The sequence below is a fragment of the Lichenostomus cassidix genome, chromosome 4, assembly GCF_008360975.1.
Source record: "Lichenostomus cassidix isolate B80296 chromosome 4, HeHo_3.0, whole genome shotgun sequence".
Lineage (NCBI taxonomy): Eukaryota > Metazoa > Chordata > Aves > Passeriformes > Meliphagidae > Lichenostomus > Lichenostomus cassidix.
The window spans coordinates 2,145,377-2,159,841 of record NC_139484.1 but is presented as its reverse complement, the minus strand read 5'-3'; the positions used below and the strand labels follow the sequence as shown (position 1 = coordinate 2,159,841).

At 46.5% G+C, this 14,465-nt stretch overlaps 1 long non-coding RNA gene across 1 annotated transcript in view; it reads right to left on the bottom strand.

Annotated features, from left to right (window-relative positions):
* Positions 1-10,969, bottom strand: part of LOC146437680 (uncharacterized) — a 15,070-nt gene extending 4,101 nt beyond the window's left edge. Inside the window, exons 1-2 of the long non-coding RNA XR_014851486.1 lie at positions 7,845-10,969; positions 6,890-6,981 (exon numbers count right to left, since the gene is read on the bottom strand). This is a non-coding gene — a long non-coding RNA (uncharacterized LOC146437680). The remainder of the gene's footprint in view (positions 1-6,889; positions 6,982-7,844) is intronic.
* Between the last annotated feature and the right edge of the window lie 3,496 nt (positions 10,970-14,465).

The window sequence follows — 14,465 nt, the reverse complement described above, 5'->3', positions numbered from 1 at the left end:
TAATGACATTGTAGCTGCAGCACATCTTCCTGCAGAGCTTTGTGTAATCACACCAAGTAAGCAAAGAGAAATTGTTCTGCAACGTGAAGCATTTAAAGTTTCATAAGCAATCTAACCTAAAAAAAAAAAAAAAAAAAAAAGGGCAAAAATAGTCTTTTGGGTACCTTTTTATTTTGGGAGAAAGTTTCCTCTCTTAGATATTGGGTTTTCTCTCCACCTACAAGGAAGGACTGTAGCCTCTATGCTTTCCTACTCATCCATGCTCCTACTTCTCATCATCAACATCTACTCATTCCCCTGCAAATTTCAATCCCAACTGAATTTCTTCCTTGGCCAACTTCTGCTCCTTGCTTCCAGAGAGCAAAAATGCAGATCTCCCAAGGAAGCATCACCTTTCATTTCCTAGACTGCATGTGCTTCAATTTCTTTTAAGTTATCCCAGTTAATTAAGACAACATGTTCCAGGAGTGTGCTGAGGATCTCTTTGATTATCTCTGGCTTCCCTGCATTATTCTCAGAGTTTCCCCTCTGTTCCAATGCCCAGAACCCATGCAGGGAAGCTCCTTGGTCATAAAGCACGGCAGAACTGGATGGCACTGCGTGTAAATCTGCCCTCATTAGGTTGGGAGCTGCAGTTAAATTATAAATTGTCATCCTAAGTAGGAAGAACATTTTTATGGATCCTGGCTCACCCTCTGCAGACTTCAGCTATTTCCAGTAACTGCCACACAGCAGACACTAAAATTTGTCAGCTGCTTGGAAAAGGAGAGTTGAGCCTGGAGACTTAATTCCCTTCAATCTTCTTCAGAGACAGGATCTGATAGCTCGGGATGAAAGCTTAGGAAGGTACAGGGGGGCAATCCAAAGCAGCCAGGACAATCAGAATGGACAAGCACCTCAGCACATCACTAAAACTCATTTCTCCAAAGGTCAGCCACATGCCCGGGAAGCCACTTCTTTTATTTCCCTCTGTGCAAGAAATGTGGCAGAAGAAGAAACATTTGGAGGCTTGCCTGGATTGCTGTGGGAAGGTGTCGTGTCAGGGCTTTAACACAGACCACGTTGTCATATTCTTTCTAAAGCCCATCTCATGACAAGCAATTTTCTTCCCCTCCCACGTGGGACAAGCCAAGACACAAAATTTTGACAGACGTGTTTTATATTGGTGACATCCTGAGAAGTGTTTTGGCTCTGATGTGCAAAACATCTGTAGAACAGAGGATTTTTACTGCCACAGGAGCCTGCTTGGCAGCTGAAGGTTTTAGTGGGGATCCTAAATCACCATTTCCATAGTGCTGCAGATCCCTTTTTTCCAAATAGCTCCATATTTTCATGAACCCCAAGTGCTTTTCCTTAAGGCTTGGCACGCTCACAGCACAGAGCCAACCACTAATCAGGCAAGGAGGTGAATTGTGCAGGGTGAGTCGATGAGCAGGCTCAGAACAGAGGCAGGAATCAGGAAAATATTGCAAATAAGAATGCTTGTTTATAGGGAAATCCCTAAGGAATTGTGTGTCCTCTCAGAAAGCTTGGCTATGTTTAGCAAATTTACACAAAGACTTCACTGCTTTTACAGCTCCAACTTGTCCAAACACTCCAGCTCTGAGAAATTGTTATAAAAGCACAGGCTGGGCAATTCCTCACCCTTCCTGCCACAGTCAGGTGCTGGTACACCTGTGTGGGGACTTGCCCAGGACATTTTCATCCATGTTCCTTTGTCAATGTAAATTTTACCCCCTGCTTAGAAAGACAACCCTGGAGAATGAAGCTCTGAGGGAAGGGAATTGAAGCATTTACCAACAGCCCACTCTGCGTGGGCTTTTTCCATAAAACGTTATTTGACAAAATATTGAGCGCTAAAGTAGAAATATCCTTCGCAGACTTGACTTTGCCACGAACCTATTTAATACTGTCACGTTAAACACATTTTTATTTTACACATTAAAGAATAATAATTCTGGACACTTAACAGTGACACAATGAAGACATTATAAAATTTGGTAATGTGCAATAAAACTACTTTCCTAAGTGCCCTACCTGAAGTACATCCATTTTCTGGTTTCCTTTCAGTGTTAAGTTTTGCACTCTTGCTCCTTCAGTTGCAGAGCTTAGTGCCCATTTAACAGGACTCTGTTTTGCCCACAGATAATTCAGTTTCATTTCAGCCACCTTTTCCATTTGCCACCTGTTGATGAATGGCCTTAATATTCCTTCACAGCTTTGCTGTTTTTCCAGTGGAAGAGCTGAGTTGTGGGGCAGACACCCATCCTTCTATGTGATGAAGGGGCAGAGGGAAGCGTTGCAGTTCCATATGTCTGGATTACAGAGGGCTTTCCCATAAAGCAGGGGCTGAGCACTGCAGGGAAGTGCTTGCTCACCCCTGAGGAGGAAAGCCTAGAGATCCAGTTTGACCCCAAAAGCTTGGAGATCCAGCTTGGCCCAGTCACTGCCTTTGCTGCACTGCTGGGAATCACCACTGCAGTCAGACAAGTGCTGATGGAGAGGAGATAGTAAAGCCAGGGAGAAATTACTGAAAACGGGGAATAGGAAATGAGTAACACATCCCTGAAGGCACTTCTTTGGAGACAGGATTTTGTCTATAGAAAAGAAGTCTGGATTCCTAGCAAATCACCAGCCCATGAACCTATGAACTGCCATATAAAATCCAGCTGACCAACCTGACACCCGTGGCATTTCCCAAATTAAAAAGCGTATTCCAGTCTCTCCTCACAGCACACAAGTTTCATGAACTTTGTCAGAGGGTTAAGCTTGTGTCTAATTTAAGAGGCGACTGCAATGTATTATTTTAGCAAGTGAGAGTAGGAGAAAATTGGCAGCGGCGTGAAGAACAAGTCCTCATCCAAGGGAATTCAGTGGCACAGGGATTGGATATCCAACCTCAAGAGGTACTTTGGCAGGGCCTGGAGCACTGGAGTAATTACCAGGTTTAAACACTCAGTGTTGTTCAATGCTGGAGGAGTGTTGGAGGTGCTTCCAGACATGAGCCAGCCGCTGGAAGCCAAACCAGCCTGGCGCAGCTTCCTGGGGAATTCCCGCTGCTGTGGGAGCTCCTGGGGCCCACCACCCCATGGCCCACAGACAGGGACAGCCCTGGAGGTGCTGACCCATCTGACAGCTCACAGAGGGTTTTTTGGCTGCAGACTCCCTGGGAAAGCCAAAACTCCCCCCTTCCGGGCCTGGAGCCCACGCCGTGTGCGCCTCGCCACAATTAGCATGGTGAATCGCACCATCGCTCCCCAGCTTCCCAAAATAATCACAAGCTGTGGGAATCCAAATCTGATCTCAAAAATGCTGCTCTGGAGCTGGAATCATGCAGGGTTTAAAAGCGTAATCCTATTATGGTGACAGAGTTTAAACACTTTCCCTTATCCACCGGAGCAAAGATGACAGCCAGCCCAAGGAGAGGATCCCCAGACCGGGCTGGAAGTGCTTAGGAGGAGCTTTGGAAAGCCTGGGAGGAGCCTCTGGAAAATGCAGCCACATGGCTGTAGGTACAGCCAGGGCAGAGGAGGATCATGTCCAGATCTGCACTTCTAGCACTGCAGGAAGGAGGAAATAGGGATCAAAGGAAAAAGCCGCGTTAATCCCAAAAATCCCAAATCGCCGCTTCAGGAATAAGAAGCATAATGCCCTAAAATCCTTTGGCTGATCCCAAGAAGCCAGGATGACTCAAGGGTCTTGAGTCATAGACCATGCAGGAAAGCCTGCTCTGCTGAATAGAGCTGAACGGAGCAGAGCTGGAATAAGGCGATTAGGGCTGAAAATAAGAGCAGTGCTGGGAAAATTCTAACAAGTTTTCTCAACCACTGGAGCTTAAAGTTACCAGGAAAGTTAGAGACTAATCACATAGACCTCAAAATCAGGTATTCTGCCTCAAAGCAGCTGCAAAGTCAAAGTTTAATCATATATATATATATAACCATACATATTGTGCCAAAAGAATATTTGCTTTGCTTTGTCTCCTCGCAGCATTCCGTGCTGGTGGGTAAAAAACCCAAACTCATCACTCTGATAAAACCATGGAATCAGAGAATAGTTAAGATTGGAAGAGACCTTTAAGATCATCAAGTCCAAACACTACTATTAAAAGAAAAAGGGGAGGTGGGGAAAGCTTTGCCAAGACATTAGCTAAGGTTTAGCCAGATTTAGCTAGAAATTAGCACGGTATTCAAATTCTCCTTTCCTCGCGCCTCTAAATATCTTGCAAATGTTTAACAGCAAATTCACAAAGTAACCTTTTGGTTTTTTGGGCTTGGGATGAGTATTTCTTTAGGCAAGGGAAGAATGAAAAGTGGGATAAATATATGACTGTAGGTGCAGTTTGAGAGGTTAAAAATAAGATCCTTCCGGATGCAAAGTTCCCCATGTGTCAGCCTTCATTTCCCTACCAGCCCAGTAGTGAAGGAGGCACTTTTAATTAAGTGCAAGACAAGTAGGGAAAACAGAGTTGGACAATCAAGGAGGAATAGGATTATTCTAATCCAATGTGACATAATTAAATGCAGGAATCAAAGGCTCTTAGTGGCACAGAACTTGTTAGAGCCTTGAAGTGGGTGTTTGCACTTGATTCTGACATGCTGCGGCTTCTTCGCAAAAACAAAGCTTTTTCAGAAGGGATCAAATGGTGACAGAAACGTTCGTAAATCACTTGGAAAAAAAGGCAAAATAAGCAAAAAAACCCATAAAACAACATTACAGCAAAAGGCTGTTCCTCAAAACACCCTGCAAAACAAAAGCAAAAAAAACCCCTGCAGCACCGATGATGACATTATTTTGAGATATTTTTTCCCAATTGTGTCTTAATAATAATAATAATCTTCCAAGCTACCAGTATCAGCTAACAGAAGGAAATTTGCCCTCTGCAAAGACCATTTCAGGGAATGCCTGGGGAACAGAGAATTTAGGACATAAATAGGAAACTCATGAGCTTGCAGGTGCGTTTTGTGTCTGAGTTCCAGTTTTTTGTTTGGTTAGTTTTGGTGAGTTTGCGGGATGGAGAGTGGGGCAGAATTCTTATAAATCAAGTTTTTGGCTCCTTCATGCTGCTGCTCCCAAAATGAGGCTACCACCCCAAGAGTGTCTGTCTCTTTTATAACCATACTTCTCTCTTTTATAACCATACTTCTCTCTTCTTTTTTCTTTTTTCCCCTCCCCTTTAAAGCCACACCTGGCAATTCCCATCTGTCCATAAAGTGACATTTAGGGACACGTCCACAACACCCTTTAAAGGATTGCAGTGCCTTGCTGTAGCTCAGGTATCTGCACTTCCCAGGGGATGATGCCCTGGAGCTCACTAACTTCTCACAGGCAGTTTTTTTTCCCCAGCACCAATTCCATCCCCACGCCTCCCAAGACTGGCTCCAATAACTACATTTAATTCCAGGTATCAAACTAGAATATTCCACTTGTTTCACTCACGTCCTTCACTTCTCACAGAACTTCGGAGAAACACAAGAGGCACCTGCTGATGGAGACAATTCCAGCTTCTCCAGAGATGAGTGTCCTTGAGGGGTGGCTTTCCTGCCCGCCTCATTCCAAAATACGCTGAGCACACCTGGCATTTGGAGTGGGAAAAGCTGTGCCAAGGCAAGGTCTCAAGTGTTTGCAGGAATAAGGTTAAATCCTGGTGCTATGGAGCTCATGGAACACAGCTCCCACTTCCCATAACAATGAAAAGTAATCCAATTCCTTTTTTCAGTAATTCAATACTAAACCAAATTTTGATTAGATTAATAAAAGGATGTCAAGAGTTGTCTTTTCAGGGCTGGGGCTTGGATTTTTTCCTCTTTTGGCATTCTTTTCCCTTTTAGCTGTCATCTTTGTTTTCTCTGCTCCCAAGATGGGAAAAGAGGACAAAAGGTCAAAAGAGAAATATATTAAATTTGCCCACTCTCTTAAAAAAAAAAAAAAAAAAAAGACGACACAACATCCCCAAGCTCTTGCCATGTTTTTTTTTTAGCTCCTCAGAAGAGAGAAATAAAGAAGAAAACCAGGGCATTTCTTTCCTTTTAACAGGCACAGAGAAGGAGTGGGAACACACAAAAATTTATCGTCATGCCTTTCTGGGTAATCAATACACCTGAAGAAGTGTTTCCTATCGATCCCCCAGCTCCTGTATCCTTGTGCTGGCGTCAACACCACATCCAAGGATCCTGGGTGGTGTATAAGCAGCAAATAAAAGGCAATGTGTCTGTTGTGATATATTGATTACCTGGCTGTAAAACCACTGGGGAAGAGTTATCCATGGGTGTCTGTCTTTTATTGCTGTCAAAGGCGCGGTGCTTTGGCTGGGATACTCTGATACTCACAGAGATCCGATATTTAGGGAAGACAGAGCTCTGGGAATAAATGCTATGGCTCATTTTAGCTGCCTGAGTCTCAAACAGATTTTCCTCTGGCTGGCTTTGTTTGGAGCGTGAGGCATCGTCTGTCTCCTGCCGTGGAAAATCTCCCCACAAAACTGCAGTGAGAGGATCACTGAGACACTGGGCTGATGTGTGATTATGGATGGGCATGGGGTGACAATCCGGGGTGACAATCCAGTGTGACAATCCCTCAGCACCGGAGAGGAAGCCCCTCTCCCACTGCATCCCCACTAAAATAAACATGGATATGGGCAAGGGAGGGACCACACCCGAGTTCAGGTTTTTCAAACTGCCCCCCCCCGCCCCGGGCTGGCCAGAGCCCTGGCTCCTAGGAATGAGAAACCAGCAGGAATGTACCCATGGCTATCAGAAAAAAACAGGGCAAAAGCATCCTCCAAAGAGGACTTTTCCTCCCCTCCCCTTTCCTAGGCTTCTCTCCTGGGAAAGCCAGTTCAGCTCTCTAGGAAGGCTGATGCAAAAGGGCCCTAATTCTTGTGTCCCACCTTTCAGAGCTTAAATACTCTCAGCAGCAAAGAACTGTGTCTTCTCTCCTAGCTGAATTTATTCAGGTTCCAATGCATTTCCTTCCCGTTTTCTGAAAATAAACGGAGTATTTTAGCTCCATCTCATGTAAGATAAGAGAGGCAGCGTAAGTCAAGCAGCAAGCAGAGCTGAAGAGCCCCGTGCACCTTCTCCCTCCCAGCCAGGATGAGGCACCCGGGTGAGAAGCCCCACAGTGCCACCTTGCTCATTTATTCGGCAGCAGCTCCAGGCAGCACAGAGCTAGACCATTTCCCTCCTGTCTCTCACATACACGTATCACTCCCCACAATGTACAACTGCATTTAAAAAACTCAAAACAGTAAAACAAACCCACTCCAATCCCCCAAAAAGGCACTTTTCCCCCTCCAGCCCTGCTGCAGACAAACTTTCCCATCCCAGCCTAGGTATTGGAATCCGCTGTTGCCAGGATTATAAAGCTCTCAGGTGCTGCCATCCACCAGCCTTCCCCCTGCTGACCTGGGAGAAGAGAGTGCTAAAAGTACCCAGGGGACTCTCAGAGAGCTCCCGAGAGTGGCATTTATACACTTCTTAAATCAATAAATGTTCCAAGGGAGCAGGGGAGAACTGCCACGGGCAGTTTATGCCATAAAATCTTATTAGGAGCAGGCTCCGTGTGTTTTCCAGGTGTGAAATGTGCTGGTTTAGGGACTTGCAGCTCCCTCCAGCCTCAGAAACCTTCTGCCACCTTCCCCAAAAAGCCACCACCACCCAGCTACAGAACTTCTTAATGCTCTTTAAAAAAAATTCCACGAGCAGGAAGGCCATAAAATGTTGAAACTTGCTTAACAAAAGGCTGTTCCTGGATGATACAGCAATAAATTGGTGAACTTTAAGATAGTTAAGGAATATTAATATACACCCTGAGGACTACAAATGTATCTATGCACCCCTTACCTGCCCACAAATAAAGCAGCAAAATAAAGCAGTTTTTCTTGGGAAGAAAAACCTGGAAGAAATCCAGAGAAATATTGTGGATATTAGCTGCAATGCAAAGAAGATTCTTGGATAATGAATTAATTAAATTCTTGAATATAGGTTTTTTAATTTCTTTTTAATTCCTTAAGCTCAAAGCTGTCATAAAGCCAGTGCCTGGAATACTTATAATAATCTGCCAAGGAGAGAACCTGCCTTTACTTTTTATGGATTAATTACGTGGTGCTGGGTAGGAGGCTTTGCTCTTGTAGGGCCACCTGCTAATCTCATTATGGAATGTCTTGTACCGAGTCAGAAGCTGTGATAAACTGTCCAGTGATGCTGCACAGGTACAGAGAATGTTTACAGAGCTGGCACCAGACGTGGTGAGCCTCGTTCTTCTCTCTTTACTCACCCCCTGGCAGGCAGAGCTGGGCACTTTATCAGTGTGAGGAAAACAGAATCCCCACACAGCCCCTGAGACCCTGTTCACCCCCCAAAATACCCACAAACCTGTATTTTTATTGGGATGCTGCAGTGCCTTTTGTCATCAGCGCTAGGGTGAGATGGGGTGGTGCTGCCATCGCTTCTGCCCCGCCCTAGAGCAAGGTTTGCCCAAATCCTCCTAAATCCCAGGGGCTTGGAGCAGCACTGGTGCAACAGACTGAACCTTTGAGTCACCTTCCCTGCCTCAGCTCCCTGCTCCTGCAGGCTGAGCAGACCCAGAATCTGCTATTAAATCACCCCTTTTGACTCCAGCAGAGTCAGCCAAAACCAAAACCAGAATTTACCACACTCCTCCTCTGCCTGCACTCGGCCAGAGAGAACTTCCTCGCGTTTGTTTGCTTTCTGATGCAGCAGAAATTGAAGAAGGGCTGTGAAAACAAAGTCCCCTTTGTGGCACCTGTCAGCAGAGTTTTATTATTGTTTCCATCCCGATGGCTGTTGAGATAAAAGGAGGAGTTCTTTCAAATCACACAATGGATGTAATTTAGTAAGTGATCAACGCAGTGGTGGTGAGCAAAGAACTCGTACTGTTCCTTCTCCTCCCCTTCCTCTGTGGTCAAGTCATTTGTCTCTCATCCCTCACAGTTCCCAGTGTTAATTCCTGTCTGTGGCCATGGAGCAAACAGGAGGTGCTGGCAGAGCCACGTCTCCTCGTCTCCCACTGTGGCCACAGTGGATGGTTCAATGCCTACCTGAATCAGGAGCTCTTCTGGAAAAAAAAAGATGACTTTCTGGAAAAAAGAATTGAGGTCTGCACATTCATTTTCCTTCTAATTAATTATGATCTCTCTTCCTTTATATATCTCTGTAATAAAAAACTACAGCATCTGGCAGCCTCCTGTGAGAAAGATGTCACAACCTGGATTTTTAGCATCATCTGAGACCTTTCACCCTCAGAAAAGAAACTATAAAACCCATTTTAAGTTCCTTACTGAAGGCAGCCAAGTGCTGACAGTTCAGCTGCACGTGTGAATTATAAGAGCAATAGGATGAAGACAAGCACCAGGAGATTTATAGCTGGAACAGCAGCAACCACACAGCCCCAGGGCTCCTGTTTTCCACCCTGAGCCAAACACCATCTGCCTTTGCCAGAGCTTGGGAGAGCAGGGGGATGATCAGATGTGTTCCTCTGTATCCTGCCACCTCATCAAACACGCCTCAAAAAGAGCTCCCTGAGTTTCTCACCGGGTTTCCTTAGTTTGGGGGATTTCACAACCCTGGTTCATGTTACCCAAAGCTGCTTTTGTCCCCAAAGCCTCCAGTGACAGATCCCGAAGCAGGAGAGCACTGCCTATGTTCCACAGTAACATTTCACAAGTGGAAAAGTTACAAACATAACTGAACTATTGTAACAGAACGGAACTATTACCCAGCAAATCAAGGACAAAACCAAAAGCTGAACTCCTGAGGAGGTGCAAAGGTAACCTGTGACAGAGAGCAGCTGAGCACCACCATTCCAAGGCAACAGTAAAGAGCCTCACATCCCTGCAGGACAGCTGCTGGATGTGCCAATATCGTGAGAGATGGGAAAATTATTCCCTGAATAAAACTAGCTACCTTGGCTGCTGGTGAGCAGACCCTGGGGAGGTCCCCTTACACCCCACAGCTGCTGGCTGAGACCAGCTGGGCTTTCAGATGGAAGCTGATGCCAATCCACAGAATCCTGGAACGGTGTGGGTTGGAAGGGACTTGAAACAACATCCAGTCCCAACTCCCTGACACCTTGCACTATCCCAGGTTGCTCCAAGCCTGTCCAGCCTAGCCTTGGACACTTCCAGGGATCCAGGGGCAGCTACAGCTTCTCTGGGCAACCAGGGCCTCCCCACCCTCACAGGGAGGAATGAAAGGATGCAGCTCAGGATAGGGCTGGATCTCTGGCTTTCCTTCTTTTCCCTTTTTCATCCCCCCCGGCTCCCCACATGCTGTCCCACGGCTCTGCCAGCCCCTACCTGATCCCCTCGGGCTGCAGATGATCCCCATTCCCCGCAATCTGCAGCAGGGCCAGTTTTGGAATCATTTGGGGCATGGCAATACTTTGTTCTGTCAATGCTTACCCGGCACACACCAGCCCATTCACCCCCAGAACGCCAGAGAGCAATCTGCATGGGAGTGAAAGGGAAATGGAGACAGGCTCTGCTGTACAGATGCACACAGAATTGCCAGAGCTGTGGCTCCAGATGCTCGCAAGACATCGTGTTATTCCTCTGATTTATCTTGTGTTGTTCTAGCCAGAGAAAATAAAACCCTGAATAATTCCATCATTTTTGATGTCCGGCCTTTTATGAATTCCAAGGGACATTTGTGGGAATGCTTCCCACTCAGCTTCTAATTTGATGGAGGTTATTTGAAACGCCTTGAATATTTTTTCTCCCTTTACAGATAAAACAGCCCCTCCAGGAGGACGTGGAAATAAATAGCAAGCGAGGGAGATGAGCTGGAAACCTTCACTCACAAGGTAAAGGCAGGAGTTTTGCACGCTATCATTTTTTTCCCCTATGGAATGATGAGTTCTGCAGCAGGTATAAGTGCATGAGGAATATTCTTTGTTTGAATCCCTCTGTTAGTTCAAGTCTCACAGTCATGGGCCAGCAGATTTAACTTGCTTTAAACAGATTTAACCTGTGGCCTTGCCAGGTCCCAGCCATCCCGAGGATGGGATGAGCTGGAACAAAGCCGCAGAGTCCCTGGAGAAGGCAAAGCACTGCTCTGTCTCAGTCATGAGCACAGAGGCAATTTCAATCCCATTAGCTCCAGGAGACAGCACTTCTCCCGAGGCCATGGGACAGAAGTTCTGCTCTAAAGGAGACAGACACTCTTGGGACCATGGGGAATACAAATCCAGGCTCTGGAGGGTCACACCTCTTCTGAAACCAGGGAAATGAGGCAGGGACACCTTCCACTATCCCAGGTTGCTCCAGGCCCTGTCCAGCCTGGCCTTGGACACCCCCAGGGATGCTACAGCAAGAGCCCTGCTTGTAAAGGACCAAGGTTTAGACAATGCTTGTGCTTCCCTTCTTTTCATTCTCACTGTTAGGGCACCACATCCATACAGATGAGCATCCCCCAAAAACCTGGAGAAAGCACCTCAAAGCACTTGTCACAGAACAAAGAAACAAACAAATTGGCGAAAAGGTTCCAATCCCTAATTCCCACAAAATCACTGGATGACAAGGGATTTTGTTCCCCTAAGCCCATCCATTGTCTATTGATGGCGAGGGCTCTGCAGCCAGCCAGGAGGATTCTGGCCACCACATCAGCTCCCATGGCTCCTTCCTGGCTCTGTTACCCTCCACACAGTGCCCCAAAGATGGACAAAGCACACTAATGGAACCTCACAGGGAGAATTTAAACACTGTGTGTACCCATGGGATTTGTAATGAAGGTGCTTCAGACAATGCATAAACACGGTTATGCATTTTTTCCACCAAAGTTAAGCAATTTGCTCAAAAAGTGTGGTTTCAGGCACATTTTCTGTAGCACAACCCTCAGCTTACTCAGTATGACACTTCCTTGGGATTGAATTCAAATGTAAAGATTGATTCTGATTTACTCCGCAGGGCACACAGAAAAAGGGAAAAACCAGTAACCTATGTTAAGCCCTCATTATCCCTAGATTTGAATAAGTTATTAATATATTTAGAGAGCAATGAAGGAACATTTTAACAGAATTTTTTCCATCTGCTCTACTGGGAAGCAACAGCAATTAATTTTGAAAATATTTATAAATTTTGTTTTGCAATTACTCCATTTTGGAGTTATTAGTAAGCTATTAATTTCTGTAAATATTTATTCTTAGAGACAGATTTGGCTATCCACTAGGGTGAAAAAATTACTTTTCCTCATTTGTGCAGCTACTCTTAAAAAGAGAACCTCTTCAGAGAGGGAATCTCAGGATGGTTCAAGTTTGAAGGGACCTTCAAGACCATCCAGTTCCAATCCCGTGCCATGGGCAGGGACACCTTCCGCTATCCCAGGTTGCTCCAAGCCCCATCCAACCTGTCTTTGGACACCTCCAGGGATCCAGGGGCATAGAGGGAGCTGCTTCCCTGTTCCTGCCCCAGCTCTCATCCCTGGGGCTGGTCAGGCCCTGTCCATCAGCTCAGTTCAGGTGGGACAGCGCCCTTGGATTCAGAGGTTCACCACGCTGCTCCCAATTCCCTCAGAAACAAGGAAGAAAGGAAAAGCCTAACTCGGAACATTTGTCCTGTTCTGGTATCTCCAGTAAAGCCATCAAGGATTTAGACAGTGATCTGATGGCAAGTATCCTTGTCGAGTTCAGCTGGAAGAGCCCTGATTAATGAGGATAACACACTGGGAAGCAGAGGAATTTTTGTTTACCCTAAGCCAACACCAAGGCTTCACCCCAGGATGTGCAGCCCTGTGGGTGCTGAGTGCTGCCTGAGCCACTCTGGGCATTGCTGTAAGCATCCAGCAGGCTCCTACCACAGGAAGTGATGGCTGCCATTAGGGTAGTCCTGCTCCCATCTCCTGTTTACCCCAGAGGGATACTTTGACAGGTTTCATTACCCCCCATGGGGCTCCTCAGAAGTAAACAGGCTCTAAAGTGAGAACAGCAGGAAGCATCCCGCAGCCTGGGTCTCTCGCTCTCTGCATTTCCCATTCTCCAGGCAGGCTGAGCCCTCTGCAATAAGGCAGACTGTCATCTTTCTGTCACTGCTCTGTCAGCTGCCTCCAGGGAGTTGGGAATCAGACAGAAAGTACAGCTCTCACCAGCCTGTATCAGCATCACCCTCCTCCTGCCTGACAGCAAATCCCCAGATCTTCCACGCAGGTTTATTATCCCTATCAGAGGTGTCTCTGTCGTGCAGGCAGTGATCCGGGGAGCAGCAGGGATGCTGTGATACTGCAGAGGATGGTGGCAGGCTGGGGAATGAGCCACGGGTCAGTGCATGGGGCATGTTTGTCCTCGTTTGTACACAAGTACTGACTTTGGGGTTTGGCCACTTGATTTCTCTGCAAATAAAGGCCCTGACTGAAGGCACTCTCCAGGTGCCAATTCTGACTGCCAAACAGCTACTCCACAGTAAAAATCCCAGCAGGGACCCATGCTATGGGCTTCAAGGCCAGGTGGATGGGGCTTGGAGCAACCTGGGCTAGTGGGAGGTGTCCCTGCTTGGGCTTGGAACAAGATGAGTTTTAAAATCCCTTCCAACCCAAAGCATTCCAGAATTTTACAATCTTACAAGAACAAACTTTTAGATCCTATTCAGGAAGAACTGCAAATATGACCTCAGGCATGTAAACATTCCCCACAAAGGCATGCACCTCCTGATGTTTTCAACCAATCGTCCCCAAAACCATCAGGTACTCTGCCCCAAACAGACCGTGAGGCCACCAGACTGTCCCCCCCATGGAGTGGCTGTGGAATGTGCTAAAGCACCAGGAAAACAGCTGCAATAAGTTAAATGCTTGGAAGACCTGCCGGAACGCTCCGGCTCGGAGCTCCCGCCTCATCCATCGTGAAGGCCTTGTCTACAAGGCAGCACCTGTGGCAGATAAAAATCTCTGACGGCGTTTTAGTTTCCAGAGCGCCATCCATCCCGGGCAAATTAACCTTTTCCTTACAATCCATCTGCTCCGGCTCCAGGATGTGGCAGAACACTTTGTCAACAGGGACACGACCAAAATAATCTTCCACAGCGAAACCTGCCTGATCCCTCAGCCACCATCACCCCCAGGCTGCCCCTCCTGGAGCAGCACCAAATCCATTGCCTGTGCTTGGATTTATTTATAAGCCAACTGTCTTTACCAGCACACCTTGTGTGGCAGGAAGAGCGATTGGAATGGCTGCTGTAATTGAGGAGCCCAGCGCATTCCACTTCTTTGTTATAATCAGGAATTCTGACAAATCATTTTTACCCTAGCCTCTGGCTGGTGAAATGATTGAAGACATCAAGATTTCAGTCAAGCAAGGTAAGAAAGGCATTTTCCCAGCTCGGAGTAATGGTCAGCACAGCCCCTCTGCATTGCTGTTTATTATACACCTCATTTCCTTTCCTATAAAGCTAATACTGAACCAAATTTCAAAGCCTCTGAAAGTCACATTTTCCTGCATGGGGAAGGCAAATTTGGCTC